Source organism: Panthera tigris, chromosome A3, assembly GCF_018350195.1.
Source record: "Panthera tigris isolate Pti1 chromosome A3, P.tigris_Pti1_mat1.1, whole genome shotgun sequence".
NCBI lineage: Eukaryota > Metazoa > Chordata > Mammalia > Carnivora > Felidae > Panthera > Panthera tigris.
Window position 1 is genome coordinate 129,585,748 of NC_056662.1, and position 23,640 is coordinate 129,609,387.

The following is a 23,640-nucleotide window of genomic DNA, read 5'->3' on the forward strand; positions in this document are numbered from 1 at the left end:
TCCGACAAATAGGTGACTGCACTCCTAAACTCTTTTGCTTACTTTTTAGTGTGTATGAAGTCATTCAGATAATGAAATCTCAGGAAGAGGGAAGCTAAGCGATCATGCAAATCCATTGCTCCAGTGCTGGGCCTGTGGTCACACACACACACGCACACACACACTCACACTCATAAACATTAACAGCCACCCACAAATTTGTTTTATGAGCTTTCATGAAAAGCCTTCAGGGGCTTTTACAAAGTCACCTGGTTAATCTCTAAGTTAATCTTGGTGCAAACAAAATTCCTGTAAGCTGTTTATCAGGTGACCTCAGAAACAAGCAGTATGTAAGCTTCTGACAGTCCATTATGGGCTTGATGTCCTAAAGATCCCTCTTTCCTACCCCGACCAGCCCACTGCTTGCCTCACACTGCACTCCCTGAGTCCTGGTATGTGTGTGCATGGTACATGTGCAATAGTATTTCTTTCCTCCCTTTCAATTAAATTCTTTAGACTATAAAAATACCCTCCATCACTTAGGTTTCAGGGTCATGGTCTTTAGAATTGGAAAGAAAGACCATCTGGCCTGAACCTGTCTGGATGAGACGATAGAGGGAAAATATCAACTTTTTACTGCTCCTGGTTACAGGTTGAATTTTGACCCCCCCCCCCAAATGATATGTGGAAGTCCTAAGTCCTGGTACCTGTGGATGTGACCTCATTTGGAAATAGTGTCTTTGTGGGTGTAATTAAGTTCAGATGAGATCACACTGGAGTAAGGTATGCTCTTAATCCAATCTGATTGGTGTCCCTATAAGATGAAGGCTCCATGTGAGGAGAGACGTACCTAGAGAAGACGCTGTGTGAGGACACAGGCACACTGAGCTGGGGGCGGGGGGTTAGCCTTGTGACGATGGTTGGGGGAGAGGCGGGGGCAGGGAGAGACTGCAGGTACCCAGTGGCTCCAAGGCAAGAAATGCCAAGAGTTGCTAGAAACAAGCAGAGACCAGGAGGGAAGAGGACATGGCCCAGCTCACACTTTGATTTCCGACTTACAACTTCCAGACTTGTGGGAGAATAAATGTCTGTTGTTCTGAGTCACCTAGTTTGTAGTACTTTGTTAAGGAAGCTTTATGAAGTGCAGCCTTATAAATGCAGTCCCACAATAGAAAACCAGTGGGCCGGGGCGCCTGGGTGGCTCAGTCGGTTGAGCGTCTGACTTCGGCTCAGGTCCTGATCTCACGGTTCGTGGGTTCGAGCCCTGCGTCGGGCTCTGTGCTGACAGCTCGGAGCCCAGAGCCTGCTTCAGATTCTGTGTCTCCCTCTCTCTCTGTCCCTCCCTCGCTCATACTCTGTCTCTCCCTCTCTCAAAAGTAAATAAACATTAAAAAAAGAAAAAAGAAAACAAGTGGGCCATAACTTGAATAATCTGCTGATTTTCTAGGTTGATAAAGCATGAAGTGATAGCAGCAGAATGTCTTTGTAGGAGGGACTTACTAACAGTTACCTGATAGGACGGGAGATTGCAGGTGCCTAGGCACAATATGAGGCACAATATGAGAAAATGTCAATTGCTGACATCAGAAGGTAGGAGGGCCGATTGGAATCATCATAGGTTCCACCTAATATCCCTGTGCCAGCTTTTCCTTAATGCCACCACTGCGTGCTGCATTTGATTCCCTAAGAGGGAAATCGTAAGCATCTGAATTGCTATACAGATGATTTGGTGCTCCTTTGGAAGGGCAGAAAATGTAAAAAAAAAATTAATTTTTTTAATGTTTTTATTTATTTTTGAAGGAGAGACAGACAGACAGAGCATGAGCGGGGGAGGAGCAGAGAGAGAGGGAGACGCAGAATTCGAAGCAGGCTCCAGGCTCTGAGCTGTCAGCACAGAGCCCGATTCGGGGCTCGAACCCACAAATTGCGAGATCGTGACCTGAGCCGAAGTCGGACGCTTAACTGACTGGGCCACCCAGGCGCCCCACAAATGTAAAAAAATTTAAAGCTTAACATACAGTATGTGTAAACCATACCAGAAGCCAATAATGCAATGAGGCTGCACGTAGGTGCTGGAACCAACTTCCTGGACTTGGGGCAAGTTGCTTAAATCTTCTAAACTTCACTTTCCTCATCTATAATATGTGCATAAGAATAGCTTCTGTAATTTTATAGTGAAAATGGAGATGCGATACATTCAGAGTGGCTAGTTCAAGCCCTTGTCCGTAGCACTTCAAGTGTATTATGTGCTAAGGGAAGCAGGGGTGGAGGAGGAGGAAACAGAGGTGAGGGTGGGGGAGGGAGGTGGCTATCCAGGTGAAGGCGCAAAGAATAGGGCCATGAAGAGCTTTGTTCAAATGACAAATAAGAGCATTTTAAACGTGTTTGTGATCCCATCCCTTTTCCCTTCCCTTCAGAGGGGCAAGTCTATTGTTACCTTTTCGAGGTGGATTTCTTTCAGCATTCAGCATTAAGCTCATCGTTTTAAAAAGTAATCGGGTTAGTCCCTCACTCTTTCTGGAACCGCACACTCAGAGCCCGCTAATAGTCATCACCGCTATCACTGGTAGAACTTTAAACTTTAGCTGTGATGTTACACGTGGTAACCTATTTGATGATGAAACAGCCAGCAAGGGGTGGGCATGAAAATGCATGTTACGCACATTACAGAAGAAGACACCAAGGCTTGGAGATGAAGGGAGCTGCCTGAGGTCACAACCTGGGTGTGCTTGAGAACAGTGCCCTCCACCCCCACCCAGAGCCTCCGCACCCACCTGGGAAGGTGTCCTCTCTTCCTATTTGCCCTGCTTACTGTCTACTCACTATTCAAAATTGAGTGAAAACATTTCTTCTGGGAGGATTTAACACAGAGACCTTTTGTGGTTCCTTCGAGATGGCTTAACTCCCTTCCATCACGGTTAGTACCACACTTGAATGAAGCATTCCCTTCCTTGTCAGATTACCCCCCCTTGACCATGATCTCTGAGAAGAAGGAACACAGCAGCAGAATACAAGAGAAAGGAGCGGGGATACTCACTGCACAAGGCAGAATGTGGTGTGGAATTACACACAGAGCACTGAGCTAGCAGAAGGCTTTTGTTTAATGTCATATTTGACTTCTCCCTCCATTCCTTGGGTTAGCCATCATTTCTGAGCGATTCCTACATGTGTCTAATGTCTTTGATACAACTCCGCTGTCTTTCTGCTCAGAGCCTTGCTTAGGGAAGTTGGTGAAAGATGTTACTCTTGCTTGAGGCAGGTTTTCTTCACCAAATCTTGACCGAGGAGCAACAGATAGGATTCATTTTGATGGTGGCGTTAAAGGTAATCCAAGTTCTATCACATCTGTCGTAACTTGAAGCTTATCGCAACTTGTGCCCTGGGTGTGCAGCCCAGACAAACCACAAGGGCGAATCCAGAGAGAGGATTCGTGACAATGACAATTTAGACTCAACCAAGAATGTTTTCTTATTCTTGTTTCCTATTCTTCTACTGAACCAGCAAACAAATGAAACAAAAGGTACTCTTGAGACCACAGATCCTTGGAAGCTTGAGCTGTGATCAGTCTTTCAATCAGTCTTCCAGTCCTTCTGATCTCAAAGGGGTAGCCCCAAGTCGACTTGTTTTCAACAGCCCCCATGATAATGTCGGAGGATCCTAGAAATACTGTCTGGAGTTGGAGAAAGGGCCCCTTGTCAGCCTTCTGGGGTTCATTCTAGTTACAAATCAACTAAAAAGTAAAAATAAAACAGTGCACTCAGATTTCATATTTTACATGCTATTTGTTACTCCCTCATCGTGTCTGCTTAACTTTTTCTTCTAACAGGCTGAATCTTAGACACCGTATTACGCCTCCTCTTTTAATGTATTTTCACCAGAGCTGACCAAATGTGTTATAAAAACAAAGGTTTCTTTCGTCGCCCCCCTGCCTCCCATTGGCTGTCTTGAGATACGCTCTGTAGATCCTCTATTCTCTTCCTATTGGTGCTATTTTAGGCACACTTTGTATCTCCAGTTACTTTTCAGCAATAAAGATAAGTCTCGTTTTGAAAATGAAGACACTCCAGATTCAGTAAAACCCAAAAGGTACGAAGAAGCCAAAAGTACGAGAGCTTATCCAAATGGCCAATACACGTATGAAAAAGGAATTAAAGAAAGTCACTAGTATCCAGGGATGTGCAAATCGAAGTAACACTACCATAAGTCTTCACGTGTAAAAAACTGGTAAAAACTGTAAAGTTGTACGATACACCATGATGTCGAGCGTGCCACAAAGAGATCCCCTCATACATTGAGACAGAAATGTGAATTGTTACAAAGTTTTTAGAAACAGTCTGGCAACATCCACGAAAACCTAACATGAAACATTTCCTTTGACCCTGAAATCTCACCCCTGCGAATCTATTCCACAGAATGAAAAGACAAATCGGCCAGAGTATACATGATAGAACTGTTACTAAAGCATCGGTTTGTAGAAAGAAAAATTTGAAAGCTAGTGAAGGTCCATCAACTGGAGATTGTTAGAATAAACCATGCTGCCGTCACCACACCAGTACTGAATAGCATGTTACCCTTAAACAAACTACGGAAGGAGTATATAATAGGGCCCCATGACAAAACAACAAGCGAAGAACAACGATCTTACACACTTCAACGTATACACAATATGGAGATATATTTATGTTTATTAATTATATATAATTATATATTTTATGTTCTGTTGTATATAAACACATATTTCTTTATGTTACATATATTGGTTTGCTGGCATGAATTATGAATTACCTGGTTTGTAGTGAAAGGTAAGTTTGGTGTTGGGAAGACAGAAAATGGGAGGAGAGGTTCAAGCAAAGTTAAAACCAAAACTCAAAATGATAATAATAGCAGTGGGTCTACTATGATCACACTAGTGCCTGTATGCGATTATGTATGAGTATGTGCACAATTAAATTAGAGACAAATATAGGTATGTATGGATAACTAGACTTGGTGACTTTGACCATTTCCACAATTTGGGGACACAAAGAAAGAAAAATCCGTAAAGCAAGCCCTACTTTCTATTTTTTAACAAGGCCCTCACAGGAATTCTTTTCTATGTAAAAGCTTTATATGTTCCAGAAGGGGCCACAATACAAGGGGGCAAGGTTGACAATCTTATATCTTCCTTAATGGCTCTAAGATTTTCTAGTCCAATCTGGTGCCCAGAGATCTGCCTTTTTTCTGCCTAGTCCCTGAAGCTTAATGGCTTTGTGCAGAATTACCATTTGCTCGAACTACCTGAAGTGCTTCATGCTGTATTAAGGAGACCTCTCAAAAATTCTGGGTTCTAAAAGAATGTTTTTACCCATCAAAAGGATACATAAATGTATCAGAAATTCTAAAATTTCAAAGGTTAATGGTGAAATTGTTAAGCCTTTGCCTTGCATCTGGAAAGGAATTCAGGCTTTGTTATTCAGATTTCTAACCTTAATAAAGATTCCGAGAATTCGTTCAACCTATAAACTGTGATTGTCAATTAATAAGTTTGTCTCCTAGAAGTTATTCTATAATTACCTTTATTTCTTTTCTTTTTAATGTTTATTTATTTTTGAGAGAGAGAGAGAGAGAGAGAGAGAGACAGTGTGAGCGAGGGAGGAGCAGAGAGAGAGGAAGACACAGAATCCTAAGGAGTCCCCAGGCTCTGAGCTGTCAGCACAGAGCCCGACTCATGAGATCATGACCTGAGCTGAAGCTGGACACTTAACCAACCGAGCCACCCAGGCACCCCTATTTCTTAACAAAAAGTGCATGCACTGTAGAATATCTCTACCAGAGACTCGTGCTCATCTGTCACTGTTGTTCCTCATAGAAGGATACTTTCTTGCATATCACTAATATTTCCTTTTTTAATGGGACACGAAAACCTTTTCAGGATCTTGTGTTATCACTAATACATTTGATCTAGTGTCCTAGAGAGACACCTTTGCACTTGTGTTTGTTTTGTCTTTCAAATATTGAAGAAATTCTGGGAGATAAACCATACGCACTTCCCCCAGAACACCCAGAAACAGTCAACATTACGGCATCTCTGACAAGCATCCGGTTTCAGTGCTCAGGGTACTTGAAGTACAGGGCTTAACCCTGGATGCGTCTATACACATGATACACGACACACATCCACGTCAACCACGTGATACCACAGAACCGCATCAGCCCCAGGGTGGGAGATCCTTCCCCAAGTATTTTCTAACAAAGTACTATTTTATGTTCATTGAAGTTTTACTCTTGAAGGCGAGGGAGGACATACATTTATGAGAGGAAGCGGGGCTCACTCAATTCATATCAGAAGGAAACAAAGAAGAGAAGAACATTTCTTGAAACGTTTTGCACCATAAAGGAGCAGATATATGTACGTAAACTGGCAAATTAGCTGTCACTGTCTGTCTTCTGCCAACGTGGCACGATTCACCTGAGAAAGAAGGCAATCCTGCCATTTGCTCCAAGATGGGTGGACCTTGAGTGTATTATGCTTAGTTAAGTGAAATAAGTCAGACAGGAAAAGACAAATACTGTGAGCTCTCACACAGATGTGAGATCTAATCGTACACTAAAGTGGAACTCATAGAAGCAGAGAGTGGAATTGGTAGTTGCCAAGGGCTGGGAGAGGCAAGGGGAATTGGAGAAAGGTTGCCCAATGGGTACAAACTTGCAGTGAGAAGAGGGATGAGTTCCGAGGATCTAATGCACGGCAGTGTGATTATAGTCAATAATACCGCATTATATACTTTGAAGTTGCAAAGAGTAGATCTTAAATCTTCTTACCCCCCCCCCAAAAAAAAGAAAGAAATGAGAATTATGGAACATGATGGATGTGTTAGTTAACCCTGAGTAGGCAGTCATATTGCAATATGTAAGTGTATCAAGTCAAAAGTTGTGCATCTTAAACTTGTGCAACGGTAAATGCCAATCATATCTCAATACGGCTTGGGGGACGGGGAGTGGCAAAGCAAAAGTGCTAAGCAAAAATTAAAAAAAAATGGGGCGGCAATAGCTTTGGCCACCACTTGTTGGGTTCTTATCAGATAGCGACCATAGTACTGTTTAAGGTTATATTACTTTCCTTCCTACACCTCATAGCAATGCTGTACCTCATGCCACCATTTCAGAATATCAAACTCATTTTGCCTGGATAAAAGGAAATTCCCAAATGAAGCCATATAACTCCTGGTTTTAGAGCCATGGAGCCAGGAGAAATCGGATTTTGCTCCAGAAAGTAATTGGGTCCCCCTCCTTAAGTGCGGCGTGAGTCCCCAGGGCCACACATCGCTCTGGGTCACCCCGTAAAATCTTTCCATTTTCAAGGACAACAAAGCAGAGAATGTTCCTTCCCAAGTCAGCTTTCTGTATGCATGAACTACGAAGAATAGTACTAACGGAGCAGCTCCTTACGCGTGCCGGCGTTCTACCAGGCACACTGCATTGTTTATGCCCATCCAACTTTATATTCCAGAATCAAAATTGTATTCCACCTAGATCTGTTAGAGATGGTGGTTTGCATGGGTTGTACCTCAGGTTTCTCTGCAAGAGTGTAAATTCGGCATGGACAGGAACTTCTGAGCACACCAAAGCGTTCACTAAACACGTGGGGGATGAATGAATAAATAAATGAACACCTACCTTGAGTGGGGAGCCCTCGCCTGGTTCGCATCGGCATCTCACTTCCTCTGTCCTTGCCTCACTTTCTTGAAGCTGGGGAGGCACGTGGAAAATAAGGCAGAGGCAGTGGTTACATGAGAAACGGCCTAAAATTGCTATACTCAGGAGGAATGCATACAAGTATGATGACGATGATGTTCTTGTCCTAAGTGCTGGGCAGAAGAGAGAGGAATAGATATATTTTCATCTCATTGCGATCTGGAAATTACTTTTCCCTCAAAAGGGCAAATTCAGCATGACATTATTTCCAACGCAGTGCATTGCAGGACATGTGGCACATTCAACAGGAAACAACGCTTTAATAATGATGTTGTTGTTGTTGTTGTTGTTGTTTACCTAAAAGGAACTGACTTATAGCATAAATGGTGACCACATTTTTTTTTTCTAACTATAGCTACAAAGATCTAATTTCAGAAAGAAATTCTAGTGTATTCTATTTCCTGGGCATCGAAGAGTTCACAGGGCTTCATATCCATCATTTTATGTAAGCCTCATGGCAACCTTCTGTTACAGGTAATTTATGGAATGCTTTTCCAACAGAGATGTCTAGAGGATGAACATTCTCCACAAACCAAATGTTTATGAGGCTTATTTTTTTTTAAATTTTATTGTTATTATTTTAGCACTGTGGTGACCTGCAGGGAAGCAATATACATGGACTTCCCAACAATGTCAAGTAGCAGGTGACTACACAAGATGGGGGAACTTCACCACAGCCAGCTCTCCAGACCCTCCACAGCCCGCTTTGTGTGAGGGCCACCAACTGGGTAAGTCTCTGTGGGATGGGGATTGCATTCTCTTTTGGATATCTATGATCAAATGAACAAAACTGTGCTTTTTATCAGCCAAGGAAAGACTATTTTACTGTCGCTTTGTTTCAGTTTATGTTTGTGTATTTTTTCTCTGATGGCCTCTGAGGCATAACATCTTGGTTTCTTCTCTAGGTAGGAACAATTACGAATAATTCCATTTTATAGATGAGAAAATAGAAATACAAAGAAGAGGTTAAATATCTTACTCAAAGTGACATAATTAGCAAATGTTAAGGCCGGGATATGGAACAACTCTTCACTGAAGAGATTAAAGACAAATGTTATTTTTTTAATGTTTATTTATTTATTTTGAGAGAGAGAGAGAGAGAGTCAGTCAGGGAGGGGCAGAAAAAAAGAGAGAGAGAATACCAAGCAGGCTCTCCACCTTCACTGTATAGACCAACGTGGGGCTCAATCCCGCAAACCGTGAGATCATGACCTGAGCCCAAATCAAGAGTCGGACACTTAACCAACTGAGCCACCCAGGCGTCCCAAAGACAAATGTTATTTAATCTGACCAAAGCAGAATACAAACTGTTATTTGAAGAAAATCTGACCAAATCTTTTCAACACTCCCCTCTGAGGACCGGCTGTGTGTAACTATCAAGGTCCTATCCTATCGAATATGTGCTGTGTGGTATATAAGCATTTGAGTATATCTTCATGGTATAAAACAAAACAAACCAACAGCATAACTGCTATACTTCATTGAGTGTCCTTTGAAAATTCATATTTTTCCCAGAACTTCAGAGTGTGATCTTATTTAGAAATAGAGTCATTGCAGATGTAATTAGTGAAGACGAAATCATACTGGAGTAGAGTGGGTCCTTAATCCAGTGTGATATATATCCCTAAAAGAAGAGGAAAAGAGAGATACATCAGAGAATACCACATCCAAACAGGCAGAGATTGTCGATTAAAGAAAAACAAAGTTAGGGGCACCTGGGTGGCTCAGTTGGTTAAGCGTCTGACTCTTGGTTTGATCTCACTGTTCATGAGTTCAAGCCCCAGCTTTAGTTCACATATTGTTTTCTTTTTTTTTAATGCCTATATTTTTATTTAGAGACAGAGTGAGCACAAGGGAGGAGTAGAGAGAGAGGGAGACAGAGGATCCCAAGCAGGTTCCACACTGCCAGCACAAAGCCCGATGTGAAGCTTGAACTCACGAACTGTGAGCTCATGACCTGAGCCAAATTCAGGAGTTAGACACTTAACTGACTGAGCCACCCAGTGGCCTCCACACAGTCACTTCTTAAGTAAGGTCACTTGCTCAAAGTTTTTAAGGCCTTTTCTGATTAACTTTATACCAGCTCTGTACATGCACTTAATACATATTTGGTGAAAAAAATGACTGGCTGAATTAATGAATTAATGAGTGAAGGAAGCCCTCCATAACGTACACATAATATAAATTATGGTATTGAATTTATAAACAAGAAATGATATTTCTGCTCTGGAGGAAAGACAATTCAAACAAACTTCCTAAGTAGTGGAAATAAAGGTGATTGGAAAAATAGAGATTTTTGAAAACTATGTGTTTTAGAATAAACAGACCTTGCAAAAATCCATAACACCACTGAGCTTAAGTTTCTCCTTCCATGAAAAGATAAAATCACTGTTACCCTGACAGACTCATAGAGCTACCAGGAAGATCAAAGGTACTTGTGGATGTGGATGAGATTTATAAAGTGAATACACCGTGGAAAGTAATTATTATTTGAGAGTGTTGAAATGGAGGAAAATGCTTGAGTGTGAATAGGGGCAGTACAGAGATTAAACAGGCCAAGAAATATGTTAAAATCTACCTTAAATAAATATCACACACATGAACACACACACACATGCCTGTGAAATCCATTAGGTAGCTTCTGATGGGATTCTCACTGGTGATGGGAGAGTTGTTGTGCTTGAGATGTTGTGCCTGACACCCCTACCAAAGTAAGTCACTCTGTGTGGACACAGGAAGATCAGGAGGGTTCCAGAATATCCCAACAGAATTGTGGGTAAGTGATACTGTCGGATCTCTCCTCCACTTTGCATCTCACCGGGATTTTCCTTCAAGGAGAAAGAAAACACTTCCCACTGTAGAAGCAGATCATGAGAAAAGGTGAAACATTTTTAACCGGGACTGGTCATGAAAATGGTAGGGTTGGGAGGGCATAGGATTTGGGAAAGGAGTGGCGTGTGCAAAAAGGTGGGCATGTCCTGGGCGTGGAAAAACAGGGAACCCTTGAATGACGGTGGACATCTTTTTTCTTATAACTCAGGCTTACCGTACTTTATGGTTTAATAGTTTCCATAAGCTACTTTATCTTGGCCACCATTCTGGGGTGCAGAAAATACTGCCATTCAGGATATATTCTGCCAAAGGGAATATCTTCAGTTTTGATGGAAAACAAAAGTAAACACAATAATCATAACAATAAAATACGGTGTTACCGTTTACGAAATGCTCCTAAGTTCTGGAACACTCTACAATACCTGACTTACTCAATGCCACTCCTCATGGCAGGGTAGGGTGAGTATCCAAATCGCTGTCTGAAGACAAAGAAATTAAGATTGACAAAGGCTATAGAAAGCGTGCCCAACGTCACGGAGTTAGTAAGTGATAGGATCAAGTGTTCTTACTTTATACCACACTGCCTCAAACACATCTTGAGAAGGTTGGTCAGCCATTTATTTTATGGCTACAGACCCATCTCATGTGCTAAACTTTTGCATGGCCATACAGAGAGAATAAACGTTTAGAGTTACTATGTTACACACATCGCATACCTGTCTCATTTGATCACAGACATAGGTTTTCTGAGGACAGCACGCCTGCTAGCAACATGCTCCGTCCTCCATCCCAGAACATATGCTGCTGGGTAGGAAACATTTTATTTTTAGCTCTCGTCAACAGCTGACTCAGATCATGTGAACATTCCACTCTACTCACGCTGGCTGCAGAGTGGAATCGCTAAATTTTATCTTCATTGACTGAACCACGCTGGCGTATCTTCTACTGCCTCTCTCTGGGCAGTCGTCCTATGATATTTTGCATCCATTGTGTTTCTTCTCTGCACATGAACCATCCCATCCAAGTAACTGGCCGTTTAACATAACCTTTCAATGTCCTCACTTGTTACCACATGTATGTGTGCCTGAGCCAACTTGTTGCATAATTACGGGATAAGTACCTCTTGCTGCTTTGCACGTGCTGCTCCGTAGTGACCAGCGTATTCCTGTCTTTCCTTGGCAAAGAGCACTTTGGTTTGGCGTTACTGGGGTTGCTTTCTGAATCTCATGTAACGGAATATGTGAAAAACACAAATCATGATTTTTCATATTAAATATCATTTATTGTCACATTGGCTTCCATACAACACCCAGTGCTCATCCCGACAGGTGCCCTCCTCCACGCCCATCGCCCACTTGCCCCTCTCCCCCACCCTCCATCAACCCTCAGTTTGTTCTCGGTATTTAAGAGTCTCTTATGGTTTGCCTCCCTCCCTCTCTGTAACTTTTTTCCCCCCCTTCGCTTCCCCCATGGTCTTCTGCTAAGTTTCTCAGGATCCACATATGAGTGAAAACATATGGTATCTGTCTTTCTCTGCCTGGCTTATTTCACTTAGCATAATACCCCCCAGTTCCATCCACGTTGTTGCAAATGGCCAGATTTCATTCTTTCTCATTGCCAAGTAGTATTCCATTGTGTATATAAACCACATCCTCTTTATCCATTCATCAGTTGATGGACATTTAGGCTCTTTCCATAATTTGGCTGTTGTTGAAAGTGCTGCTGTAAACATTGGTGATACCACCTCATGCCGGTCAGAGTGGCTAAAACGAACAAATCAGGAGACTATAGATGCTGGAGAGGATGTGGAGAAACGGGAACCCTCTTGCACTGTTGGTGGGAATGCAAACTGGTGCAGCCGCTCTGGAAAACAGTGTCGAGGTTCCCCAGAAAATTAAAAATAGACTTACCCTATGACCCAGCAATAGCACTGCTAGGAATTTACCCAAGGGATACAGGAGTCCTGATGCATAGGGACAAATAATGATTTTTTACAAACATGGCTGCAAAAAGAAATATGCACTGCTATGCACGACAGAAGACATAAGTACATACGAACAGAATAAAAGGAGAAAACACACACATGTGGCTGTGTAGACTATTTTGGGAAATGCTAGTAAATTTCTTACAGGGAGACAGACTTGAGGTAAATATAACAACCCACCCAAATATCCACACCCCCTGGCTTCTGTATGTTTCTCGGGAACATCTACACAAGTGGACTTAAGAGGTCACATAAAATATTGCCGCTGACTTGTTCACGCCATCTTGGAAACAGCTGCTGGGAGGTCTTCTGTTTATCTGCTCCGCATGGACCGCCTTGGCGAGGGCTGACCGGCAGGCGAAGTCAGCCAGAATCAGGCAGGTGGCACTTGAAGAATTGTACCCACTGCAAATGCAGGCTCAGTGGGCAAGTTCTTGTCCAGCAAAGGCCTCTTCAGGGTTCCAGAAGTGGCGACACAAAATGACCCACTCAACTCGCAAGAGTTAGAACCAGATAGGTGGTTACCACAGAGATGATGGTTGCATGATTGCAGTGACCTACCAATGACTTGTTCCAGGTTAAAAAGAGGATGACTGTGGATCAGGGAAGGACATCTATATCCCAACAATGTCACCCCATGTGATAATAGGAAAGACCAAGGGGTAAGGACAACAGCCATGAGCATATTACAGAAAGTAATGTCAAACCTCCTGGTGGGTTGCCACAGTCACCTGATCTGATACGCATTTCAAGAAACCTGTTCTCCAAGGCCATGTCCTATCATAGAAAAATTATACAGCATGTGCAGTGTTACAGTTCTGAAAAAGGAGCTGGCACTATGGAGACATTAGGTGTTGGGCAAGAAGTTGGCGGCAGGACCCTAAAAAGAACGAGACATTCAGGTGAGGATCTGTGACAGAACAGAGTAGAAGAGACTCAGTTAGGTGGTTCAAACTGCTCTGTGAGAAGCACTGTACTGGGGCAGATACACTTGCTGTCCCTAAGGGATTCACCGGATGCAGACGCATACAACAATCGCCCACATATATTGAGAAAGGAGAAATAGCTCACATACATTCGTGTCCGTATCCCCAGCAAAGTGTCCATGACAGGACACAGCATAAAACAGATCATGGCACTCAAGAGGTGGGGTCTGTCAGAGAAAGGCATTTTGATGATTAGAGCTGGAAGAGGGTAAAGTATATAGAGTGAGAATAGCAAGAAAGCAGAGGGGTGGAATCCAAGAGTATACAACTGACGGGCATCTGCAGAGGGAAACTAGGGGATGTGTAGTTGGCAAGGCTGGTGTGCCAGGGCTGGTATGGGAAGGGTTTCAGAGGGAGGAAGGGGGTTTGGGAAAGAATGGAGGAGACCCGGGGCGCCCGGGTGGCTCAGTCTGTGAAGCGTCTGACTTCGTCTCAGGTCACGATCTCACTGTCCGTGGGTTCGAGCCCCGCATCGGGCTCTGTGCTGACAGCTCGGAGCCTGGAGCCTGTTTCGCATTCTGTGTCTCCCTCTCTCTCTGACCCTCCCCCGTTCATGCTCTATCTCTCTCTGTCTCAAAAATAAATAAACGTTAAAAAAAAAATTTAAAAAAAAAAAAAAGAATGGAAGAGACCGACAGAGTGACTTCCAGGCTTGGGGAGGTCATGCCGACCCTGGGGATGGCATGTGGGAGAGCAGGAGGATAGGATCGTGGGCACCACGGCAAGACATGTGCGGAGGAGCAGAGAAGTGTCATGGGTTTGAGGGCAAAGCTACTGATATATTTTCTTCATTGTTAAAAATGCACAGGGGCACCAGCGTGGCTCAGTGAGTTGAGCCTCAGACTCTCGACTTCAGCTCAGGTCATGATCTCGTGGTCCGTAGGTTCAAGCCCCCCCATTGGGCTCTGCGTTGACGGCTCGGAGCCTGGAGCTTGCTTCGGAGTCTCTGTCTCCTCTCTCCCTGCCCCTCCCCCACTCATGCATGCATACTCTCTCTCTCTCAAAATAAATAATAGACATTAAAAAAAAAGAAGTACAATTACATTCTAACTGTGTCAGAATAAGCTGGAGAATATTCCTCGTTGGAGAAGTGGCTATTTCTCAGTATGTGTGACAGTACTGAGAAGATCTTAATTACACTAATAGCTTTAAATTATAACTTTGTGTACTGCACAAGCAGTCCCTTGCCATGCTCTGAATGAATTATTTTTCTGCAACGTTCACTGTCAGGAATCTAAATTTGTAATTCAGAAGCTGTAGCAGGTAGTGGGGTAGAATTTGTGAAACGGTATGGCAGATATCAAGAAAAAAAAATTCTATTGTGTCATCCACATACAAGTTTCTGTTCCTGATTTCTTGCTGAGGCCTTCTAACAGCTGGAGACTCCTGCTATAAAAATGACAGTTGACGCTTGCTATTATTTAATTAAGTGTATCTATTCTATTACTGTAAGAGACAATAGAGAGAGAGTTGTGTATGAGCGTACATGCATGCATCTGGCATTTTTCAAACATTAACCAATGATTGAAGCGCGCGCGCGCACACACACACACACACACACACACACACACACACACACATCAACGGATTATTGCTTCTGCAGGTGTTGGGACAGGGTAATTGAATTCGGGTCTTTATGGACCGCTAAGTGCTGACTGTGGCTACTAATTTGAATTTGCCTGTCTTGGTCCTTGGAGTCACACGGGGCAAGCCCATCCCCCACATTCTCCACTGGAATTCATCTTGACATCTGACTCATCAAGCGATGCTGAAAACCATTTTTCCCGGGTCCTTGCTCCACCCAATGCACATGCGATTGCCATGAGGGTAAAAGAAAAGGGTGGCTGTAAAAAGGCAATATTACTTTTAAACCCGTTATACACATGTGTAGAGGATAATGCAGAAATGGAAAAGAACATGTGGAATTCAGGATCATGGGCTTTCCTATATGCTCTTGGGGAGATTGGAGATGTGGGTGGGACAGTGACCACCTCAGATCCTATAAAATCTCCAAGTATGTGCCGGAACAAAGTAACTTACTCTTACACAATGATCATTCCTCAAACTAGACAGTTTAAAAAGCCCTCTCTGACTATGCCAGACTTCCTTGGCCTCTTTAAAACTGTTTTCTTTATGTTTATTTATTTTTGTGAGAGAGAGAGAGAAACAGAACGTGAAGTCGGGAGGAGCAGAAAGAGAGGGAGACACAGAATCTGAAGCAGGCTCCAGGCTCTGAGCTGTCAGCACAGAGCCCGACGTGGGGCTCGAACTCACTCACGAACCACAAGATCATGACCTGAGCCCAAGTCAGATGCTTAACCTATTGAGCCACCCAGGCGCCCCTCCTTGGGCTCTTTAACTTGCTCTCATTATCCCCCCCCAAATTCTCACAGCATTTTGTCTGATTGCTACACAGCCTAACATTTCATTAAGGACTTAAGCTATCAGTATAGCTTTATTTTTTCCTAACTCTTCTGTAGACTCCTCAGTAGCATAAAGATTATGTATTATGCGCAGTACCCTGACTCAGAACACGTCATAATGTGGTACCATTTGACCAACCGATAGTTTCTGACCTATTAGGCCATCTATCATCTCAAATTTCTTCCTCAATCTGATGTTGATTGAAATCTATAGAATAAGGATGCAAAGTTCCTCCTCTCTGAATTTCTCTGTTGGTAATTATACATCTGATGGGGTTTTTTTTGTTTGTTTTGTTTTTGCTTTTAGCTCCGAGCATTTCTTATAATTTATTTCCTAGTTTATTACTGATAAACTGTTCCTTCCTTCTCTTTGACTCTGGGTGAAAAATTTTAAGCTCAGATTGAAATCATAACAAATTCTGAGAAAAGAGGATTTTTTGTGTGTGCTCAGAGGAGCTATTATTATTTTAATTCATAATTATAATTACAGCACTGCTCATTGGGATAATTCTCCAATACCCCCAAACTACATTTTCTATAAGAACGTTTTGTTGTTAATGTACCATAGACTCCTGAGAAGAACTAAGCTATTAATTTGGTATATTTGGGTTTCTTGCCAGCTGGAAGAATTAGTTTCTGATACATTTAGAGTATATTTAATAGCTCATTGATGCTTAGCTGAATTTTAAACTGGAATTGTTTTAAAATTCTGAGTCACGGAGAAGACTGGGGAAAAAATGGAAAGTCTGAATTCCTATACATTATTTATTTCTGGCTTCCTTTAAATATTATTATTTGAAATCCATGGATGGATTCAGAATGAGAAAACTAAGATTAAGGTATAAGGGGATGTGAGCTCTATCCTGGATACCATAGATATAGAATAGAATGTAGGATATAAAACAGATCTCATAGATACGCTCTAAAACTTTGACAAGTCAATCCACTGGTGCTCAGTGTGAATCCGTGTGTGATAAGGAACAAGGAAAATTCATCCGTATGCTTTCCTTCTTTCTTCTAATTTTCCCTTCTCTTCCCATATATTTTTCCCTTTCTTCCTCCTGTAACAATTACGTTAATGATAACTCATAAAATACAACAAAACACAACTTCATTTCATTTCCCATCATTACTTTAACTTGAGTTACCTAGGAATAATTTCTCCCCATACCAAGTCGAAAATTTGAGTAGATCCCATACAAGTTTTTCAGGTTCATTTTTATGTAATGACACAATCCTACAATTATTTTCAGACAAGAAAAACACAGTTTTTAATATTTTCAACCAGTATTTGGATAAAATGAATGCTCCACTCAAATATTCATTCCAGAATAAGATGCCAGCCCATCTCTTGTGGCTCATGGTTCCCTGCAGCCTGCCTTTGCAGAGAGAGACCTGTTCACTCCTCTCCACCCCCCTCCACCACTTGTCCCTTAGGGTCATTACAGAGAAGAGTTTTTTGGCAAAAAAAAAGTTCTGGATCACCCTCTTGCTTCTTAGTTGGTCTACCTCGGCTTCATTTCTGTCTTTGGTTACTTTGTTGGCCTCTACTGAGATGAGAAGGGTGATTCAGCAGACATGTCAACTGATTCAGTTACGCTTTCTGCCTTTGGCTTTGTTGCTGCCTGACTTGATTCTGTAGCATTTGATGTCACCCTGTCCCACAGAGCCCCATCATTCTGAAGTTAAAACGCTGCTCATATTTACTTTCTCAGAACTATAAAGGGGATGACAAACCCCATTTCAAAGATGGGCTGTGGTCATCATGCCTACTTGCTCGCCACATAGCTCAACTGAGAAATCCACCTCAGCTTACCAAGCTCCAAGGGTTGGGGTCTCATCCACTACCCAGAGTGATAGGGTCCAGTCTCATGTAATCTTGATTTTTGGCAAGTTGTAGCCAAGGCAGTGAGGCTTCCTACCAAGAATCCCATGTACACCCTTCACACAGAGGGGTATTCGGAGGGGTGTCCTTCCCTCCATACACCAGAGATTGCCTGGCCCAGTAATAGTAAGGAAGGGTGGTCCTGAATAAGCTTTAACCATGGAAGACTCTTTCTGGAAGCTTCCCTTGTTTTGAATTAGACAGTTCATAATGCCCTAAAGTAATTAATGAGTACCAATTCACTATATTTTACCAAATGATGCAGACCTTTTCAATGGAAGGGAAATTTCTGGGGATTGCATTGACTGGCAGTTCGAAGGGTTCCCAGACACCAGACCTCCTCTCTTCCCCAGGTCCTGGTCTCCATGACACCATTGTTCCCTGTTCTACCGAGTCTTTTATCCCAGCTCTTCATCGTAACATGCAGAATGTGGGCCTCTTTCTGACTTCCTACCAGAAGGAGGCCACATTTTTCTGTCTTCTCACGTAGATCCGAGTAGCAGAAAGTATTTTTTCTTTGAAGATTAAAAGTATTTTCTCTCAGAAGAAAATCTATTCTCATTTACATGTACTTTAGTTTAATAATGGCGGTTAATCAACTTTAAACCCCAGTGCTTGAAATTAAAAAGAAAATAGGGAGAAGAAGTACATTCATTTCAGTAAAATGTAGAAAACGAAGATAAAATCATGTTTTTCCAAGGACTTAAATCATCTTTATCAGGCTCACGACAGGAGGATTTAATTTGAAAAGATAACATGCATTGACTGAGTAGTGGATCTTTGGGTATTTGACAAAGGAATGAGGTCACCAACGAAGCTTATCTTTCACAGAGGTTAATTCTCGAGTGGAGAGATTCGTAGACTGAAGCTCAGTGTTTGTGTCATTATAACTAGTTATATTTCCTTTTCAAAAGACACTGTTCAGTGTAAGTAAAAATATGAGTTAAAATCATAAAATAGAGGCATAACTTCTTGACAAAGTCACTGAAATTTTGGTGAATATTAGTATGGTTACAACCTACTGTAAAAGAGCTTTTTTTTTTTTATTCCATCATTTCCCCTAAGTGAATTTAACTGTTCAGATTAGTGGGAAAATAAGCATAATTTTTATTTTCTTCTTGGCATATTTTGATCATTTTTAAAATTGTGCTGGGAAGAAACACGCCTTGCTTTGTTTGAAAGAAAGATGTAAGCTGGTCTTTAAGTGGTTACAACTGTGAATGTGTGTGTATGTGTGTGAGTGTGCACATGCATGTGCAAGTACACGCAGAGAAGGTTCAATAATTCCTTTCCTACCAACAAAGAGCCCAAAAACGTAGTTTCCCAAAGGATTCATTTCCCCCTGGGAAGTAATAAGAGGATTGAAAATAGTGGTAATAATCCTCATAAGTAAGAACATTTCGTGGTTCAAATTATGTCCCTTATCTAGCCTTCATTTCACTCAGTTAAAATAGATTATTGGGGCACCTGGGTGGCTCAGTCGGTTGAGCATCCAACTTCGGCTCAGGTCATGATCTCGCGGTCTGTGAGTTCGAACCCTGCGTCGGGCTCTGTGCTGATGGCTCAGAGCCTGGAGCCTGCTTCGGATTCTGTGTCTCCCTCTCTCTCTCTCTGCCCCACCCCCCACCCTTTCTCTCAAAAGCAAATAAAACATTAAAAAAATTTTTTACATGTTAATATTGGGTAAAGCAGACCAGGTTTCCATCAGGCTTTGACTATGCTTCTGTCATGCATCTGCCATGATCTATCTCTAAGTTTACCACAGAAATTTCTGTTTGTTGTTTGTTGTGTTTGCCTGATTCCTATTTGTATTGGCGTGGGGTACTAGGTGGGAGGCAGAAAATTATTAGCACATAAGCACAAGTCTGCCCTATACTCTTGAAACCTATAGCCAGTTGTCTTGTATTAATCACATGTAGTAAAAGGTCACACAACAAATAAGAAATGGTCATTAACAGAAGAACTGTGAGGTCAGTTCTGTGGTTTGTGAAATTAGTGAAAATTTATGCTTGTGGTTTAGATCATGTATTTGTATATTGTGAAAACAATATAAATGCAATGTTTCTAAGAAATTTTAATTTAAGGAAATATATTGCTTAATTTGGTTCTGTGTTTTGGTCCTCATTAAGATGCACCATGGAGCTAATTACATTAGTTGTTCATGATGCCGAGGAGAAAATATTGACATGTCTACCTCACGTTTGAGTCTTTGGACTAGATGATTTCAAATGCCCCATGTAGATGCCCTGTGTGCACATTCCAGAGTTTTGAGTTCATGTCTTCTCCTACCCACATTTCACAGCAGGCTGATAACGCCATCGAATTTAGAAAATGGGTATCCGGGAGGCGAAACAAGCAGTATCTATTTAATATTAAACCTTGGAGAGAGGAAAAGCATTATATTGGATGAGCTGTGAACATCCAGTAAATATTGGGATGAAAGTATCACAAAAAGTTACACACGTAGATGCTGGATTCGTACTACTGTAAGAGGCTGTGATAGGCTTCACTGCAGGGCGCTGGGGGAAGCAAGGGCAAGTGTAATGCCCAGGGGTTCAGAGGATCTTGGCTTTGCCTTGGCTTGATGAGAGTCCCTGGCACAAGTTTCCGCGCATCTCCAAGACACTACGTTCTGGTCTTCACAGGAGGGTTGATGATACCAGCTTTGTAAGATTGCTGTGAAGATTAGATGAGACAGCACATGGAAAGACCTGCTCGAAGTCGATGCTCAAAATATGTTGGTCCTTTGTTGTTATTGTCAGCTGGCGTCCAGACCTGTTTATGCACACTTCAAAGGGGTCTGCATTTCACGTCTTCTCCCATCCTTTCCTCACCAAACAAGCATATCACAGCTATCTAGACAGGCAGAATATTTAGAGAAGATTTGGAAAAGGCGATGTCATATGAGACCAATCTCCCCAGCACACTGCCCCCACCTTGCCACGTCCCGAGTTGTTGTTTATCCTTTTCCCCTACAAAGGGGGCTTGGAACTTTCTACTCTGGGTTCTGGGGAAGAAAAGCACCCCATGTAAGCATCAAAGCCAATTTCATTTTTGTTCAACCCTCACAAGCCTCTTTTTGCAAACAAGAATCCCGCAGGACATCTCATTACTCACTGGGATAATTGTTTCAAATATCAAAAGCTGCATAATAAAAATAAGAAAATCCTTATTTTTAGAAAGTGCATGCTGGCTGTGCTGCAGAGGCCAGGCTGAGCTGGGGAAAGTGTGGACATGGGCTAGCAGGCTGCTGGAACATTCTACAGGAGACGTGATGAAGTTCTGAACCAAAGTGGAAGCTGCCAGAGAAATCGGAACAAATTCTTATCAAATGTCTGGAACTGAACTTTTATAAGGAAGAGGTCAACCTTCAGTCATAATCCTAAGAATTAACTAAAACTGTTTGCTTCTTTATGTGGCATGTGCTAGAAAGAATCATTAAATCATGCTGCCAAAATAAGAAGAAAAGTTGCCGTGGGTTATGAACAGAATTGCACAGAGATTTCATAGCGGTGGCCTTTGTTTGTCAGTAATCTCCTAATATGACCCAGCCTGGCGAGGGCCAAAGGCCGCTGCTCTGGGAATCAAATGCTTTGCCTTTTCAACACAACACAAAAGTGTTGCCCTATGCATACCCAAGAAATGTTGTTCTGGCCTCCGGAAACAGCAGTCAGGATTTAGTGAGCACCTACTATGTACCAAATGCTATGTACCTTTATGACAAATATACCAGCTGTAATTAGTTTCTGGATAAGGAAATTGAGACTCCAAATGCTGAGTGACATATTCGGATTACACAGTCAGTAAATAGCCAAACTGGAATGTGAGACCAGGCTGTGTCTAATTACAGACACTTCCTCCACCATACCAATTTTTTCTCTGTAAATAAGTATATACAATATGTAGGATGTAGGTACACTATATATATACACACACACTATATATAATATATACAACGTATATAAATGCAATATATATATTGTATCTATGCACAATATATAGAGATATGAATGTACATATACAATATCAAACACCTACTAAAATTACACAATAGAGGTAAATGTATTGATTTGCAGTGATGTTGCCGCTAACTAGCTAAAAAAAGTATATAGTCACACAAAACCCGGTACGCAGACATCCATAATAGCTTTATCATAACAGCTCAAGCCTAGAGATGACCCAGCTGTCCTTCAGTGAATGAGTAGATAAACAAAGGGCAGTACATCCATACAGTGGAATATTACTCAGCAGTGAAAAAGGAATGGGCGCTTGATACATGCAACAGCTTTTATGAGTCTCTAGGGACTTGTGCTGATTAATAAAAGCCACTTTGAAAAGGTCAAATACTATGTGATCCCATTTGTATAACATTCTTGGGATGACGAAATTATAGAAATGGAAAATTAAATTAGTGGTTGCCAGGAGTTAGGGACTGTTGGGCGTGGCAGAAGAGGGGTCAATGTGGTTACAAAAGGGCAACACAAGAAATCCTGGTGGTGATGGACACATGAATCTACATTATGTAGTGAAATGATGTAGAATTAAATACACGCACACATACATTCATACACACACAGGACCAGAAGTAAAACTGGGGAAATCTGAATGAGATCTGTGGACTGCATTAATGGCAATATCCTGGCTGTGATGTTCTGCTATAATTTTGCAAGATGTTACCATTATAGGAAACTGTGTAAAGGGTACACAGAACCTCCCAGTATCATTTCTTATAATTGCACGTGACCATACAATTATTTCAAAATAAAAAGTTTGATTTAAAAAAGATAACCAACACTTATTGGATATTAAATGCTAATGATGCTTTGAAATAATTGTAGGAAGGATTTTAAAATATTCATACAACAAAAACGTTCCTTTTGAAATATGTAAAAAATTATTGTTTGTGGGGCACCTGGGTGGCTCAGTCGAGTGAGCAACGAACTCTTGATTTTGGCTCAGGTCAAGATTCCAGGGTTGTGGGATCGAGCCCCACATCAGGCTCCCCCCTGAGCCTGCTTAAGATTCTCTCTTTCTCTCTGTCCCTCTGCCCTTCTTCCCCACTCCCTCTCTCTAAAATAACATTTAAAAAATTTTAAAAATGATTAGTTTGCATTATTTAAGTAATATAGAGTACTTCAGAAAAATTTTAGAATGACAAAAAGAAATCACCTACCATTAGCCTGCCCAATAACAACTTAGTATCTTGGTACACATTCCCTCAGACAATTTTCTATACATTTGTTGCACACGTTTTTGTTTTTCTTTATGAAGATGTTATTCAGTTTTCTAATCAAGTTTTTCAACTAATGATTATTGGCAACATCACTGCAACTCAATACATTTGTGTAATTTCAGGAGCAGTGTGACATTTCTCTGGGATAAGTGCCCAAGGATTCAATTGTGAGGTCATATGGTAATTACATGTTTAGTTTTACAAGAGGCTGCCAAACGCCTTTCCAGATCGACTACACCATTTTGCATTCCTACCAGCAGTGCACGAGGATTCGGTTTCCCCACATCCTTGCCAGCCTTTGCTGTTGTCACATGTTGCTCCGCCATTATGATAGGCATGGAGTGATAGATCATCGTGGTTTTCAAAGCAATTTTAAGAGAAACAAATTAGGATGTTCAATGCTCGTAGAGGATAGGAAAGACATCCTTTCGTGTAGCGCTTTGGGTCAAGTTCATTCCATTTGACACAGTAAATCCACTTCTGGGAATCTCCCCTACAAGATTTCCCTTATTCTCATTTCAAATTCACCAAGTCACCTTCTGATTACTTAACATTCCAGAATAATTTGCCATTAGTTGGGGACA